At 40.5% G+C, this 3,353-nt stretch overlaps 1 non-coding gene across 1 annotated transcript; it reads right to left on the bottom strand.

The window, feature by feature from the left end:
* Positions 1 to 107, bottom strand: LOC111889908 (small nucleolar RNA R71). Its single transcript, XR_002849660.1, has one exon. It is a non-coding gene; the product is annotated as a small nucleolar RNA R71 (small nucleolar RNA).
* Between the last annotated feature and the right edge of the window lie 3,246 nt (positions 108 to 3,353).

Here is a 3,353-nt window from a genome sequence, read left to right as displayed (position 1 = left end):
AAGTTGAAGAAAGCCATTTCCAACTTCCAGCAACAACCCGAAGAATCCCTTTATGAGGCTTGGGAAAGGTACAAAGGTCTTCTTAGAAATTGCCCACACCATGACCTCAATAGCCAACAAGAGGTCTCCATCTTCTATGATGGAGTCAATGTCACCACACGGCAATTGCTTGACTCGCAAGGCCCACTCACAAAGAAGGCACCCCCAGTAATCAAGGAGTTAATTGAAGAATTCTCTAAGCATTCTAGAGAATACCACAACCCAAGAAATGAAGTAAGTCGGGGGGGGGGGGGGGGTAGTGAACTCGGCAAATGATGGCATGGCGGCGATGATGGCTAAGCTCGATAGTTTAGATAGAAGGATGACAAAAAATGGATCAAAAAATCCATGCTATTCAAGTTGGATGCGAGAACTGTAGAGGGCCTCATCTCACGAAGGATTGTGACTTGGATGAAAATGGAAACAAGAAAGCTCAAGTGTTCTACTCAAGCGGCGATCGATACGATGAGAATTGGCGGAAACCAAAGAAGGAATGGCTCCTGTATGAAGAATACAAGAAGGCTAAGGAGGAGAAATACAAGCAGAAAGAGAGGGGATTTTATCAAAAGGAAGAACCGGTAATGGAAAAGAAAGCCGATTTAGAAGAAATGTTCACTAGATTTATAGCCGCGTCCGAGAAAAGACATAATGATCATGATGTTGCAATACAAGAGACCAGAAATATGCTAAGGAATCAGCAGGCATCTATTCTCAATATTGAGAAACAGCTAGGACAACTTGCACATCAAGTGAACGAGAGAAGACCGGGTCAACTTCCAAGTAACACCGAGAATAATCCGAGGATGGAGAATGTGAACGCTGTGACTTCCAGCTATGAAGAAATTTTCACACCTGCACAGAAGATCTCCAAGGTGAATACAGAAAAGGCAGAAGAGTCGGCTCCAGCTAAACTCAACCAGACTCACCGATTCCCTCTAATGGACTCGACGAGTCCATGCACTGATGACAAAACTATTATTCCCTCAAAGCCCTATAATCCCCCTTTGCCATTCTCAATCAGAGCCATGCCCTTCTCTTTCTTCAAGAAGCTGAATTTACCGGAGCCAAGGCCTATTAATATGAAGATCCATTTGGCGGACAAGACGACTATTCAACCAAGAGGTGTTTGTGAAGATATCCTCATTAAGGTCGACAAATTTATTTTTCCCGTGGACTTTGTGGTACTTGATATGGAAGAAGACCCCGAAATTCCAATTATTTTGGGGAGATCATTTTTGAACACTACATGCGCATTGATAGATGTATACGAGTCCACACTAACGTTGAGGGTAGGAGACGAGTCAGCGGTGTTTAAAGCTTTACCAGGGATCAAGCGAGAAGAAGGAAGAAAAGAAGAAATCTCATTCATTGATTTGGATGATGAAATACTTCAAAAAGAACTTGCACTTTTGCAAGAAGAAGATCCAAATAAGTTTTTGCTATCCTCTGGAGGTAATGAAGATGTTGAAAAAGACCTGGAGGAGATAGAGAAGCTGCTGAAAGGAACCGATTCGGAAAACACAGTGGAAAGTGAGGAATACGATCCGACTCGCCGAGTCACTTTCCCTAACTCGACGAGTCCAATCGAAAATCTCAGCATCTTGGACAATTTAGATCTGCTTGTTACCAGCTCTCTGCATGTTCTGGACAAGAAGATTTTCCCTAATTCTTTAGAAGATCAGGAAGCATAAGGAGGAATGGATGGTGATTTTCAACACGTTTATGTAGCATGCCTTGACACAATAATGCAAGATGATGAAGACAATCCACTTGAAGAGGAAGAAAGCTTTGAAGAAGAGGAAAATGTAAGGGTTAGGAGAGATGATGCTGGTCACCCATTCAATACCAAGCCTCGAGCACGAGTTTTCACCAACCATGAAGTAATTCAATTTAAGGAAAAGGAAGTGCAAAAGAGGGTGAGATAGAATGGGGTAAAGAAGAAGAAGGTGAAGAAATGGGAATTTCATGTAGCTGAGGGTGATGCTATAAGGAAGAAGAGAGAATAATTAAGATGGGCTTACAAGAAGAAGATACACGCTTACAAGACGAAGTACAAACCACAAAAGATTAGGTGTGCATTCCTGATGCAGGAAAATGAAGAAACGTAGAGGGGAAGAAGTCCAGCTAACGACTCCTTAAAAAGAAGTGCTTGGCGGGAGGCAACCTGTTTTTTTTAGAGTTTGCTTTCTTTCATCTTTTTCGTTTTAGTTTGATTTTCGTTTTTAGGATTTTATTCATCTTCCAAATCATCAGACATGACTGCTTGAGAGTGCGTATGGATTAAGTGTGGGGTGGAATGAGTTTTTAATGACAAAATGATACGATTTTCTAGATTGTTTGCAAGAGACTCGACGAGTCTGACCCTGACTCGACGAGTTTCTTCCGATTCCAGATGAGTTTGAATTCGCGACCAGACTCGCCGAGTCTGACCCTTACTCTATGTAACACTCGTGTTTCTATCCTAGGCATTTATATTGAGGTGATAGTCTAGGTTAACCTTTGTAACTCATTTTGAAGAAATTACAAAAGAATTATGTGAATTCTATGTGTTTTATGTTTAATTATTAGGGTTTAATTAATTAAGAATAAAAATAAGCATCAAAATTAAAGTGTGAGATAAGCCTGATATCTTTACATAAAGTTGTAGTGGTCGAAACAAGGATTTCGGGGATATAAAGAATACCAAAATCCGAGTTATAACGAAAAAGTTATGACCTGTCGAAGTTTCGCGACAAAACCGGCACGGTGCTGAATGTCGTAAAAAGTGAGTTTTTGATAAACTACTTTTTAGCCTTAGTGATCTAAACGAAAGTCGTAGTATTCGTTAAACCGAGAAGTTCGATAAAAAGAACGCCCAAATCTGACTTCGTATGAGGAAGTTATTATTTTTCGAAGTTTCAGCTTAGCAGTAGACAGCTAAAAACTCGAATTTTAGATCGATCGATTTTTAGCCGACACAACCTAAACGAGAATTGAAGGTCTCGTCATTAGTTGCACAACGGTAAAAAGTCTGATGAAAACGGACGTCGGATGAAGAAGTTATGAATTTTTAACAGATTTCCTGTCCCCGTCAGTTAAAAATAATAATAATAAAATTAAATTCGAAATTAGCCGACGAAGTCTAAATGGAAGTTGTAGAGCGTAATTTTAGCTACGCGTGCATATAAAGAACGTCAAAAATGGAGCTCGTATGCGAAAGTTATGGATTTTAGAACTTTTGGCGCGTAAATCGAGAAAATTCGCATAGTCACGTTTTGCCACGTCACCTTCGTTGAAAGAGTGGCACGTGTCCTACTGAGTCACCGAGCTGCTGA

This window comes from Lactuca sativa, chromosome 4 (assembly GCF_002870075.4).
Source record: "Lactuca sativa cultivar Salinas chromosome 4, Lsat_Salinas_v11, whole genome shotgun sequence".
Classification (NCBI taxonomy): Eukaryota; Viridiplantae; Streptophyta; class Magnoliopsida; order Asterales; family Asteraceae; genus Lactuca; species Lactuca sativa.
The sequence above is the reverse complement of the archived record's forward strand: the minus strand, read 5'-3'. Positions and strand labels throughout refer to the sequence as shown.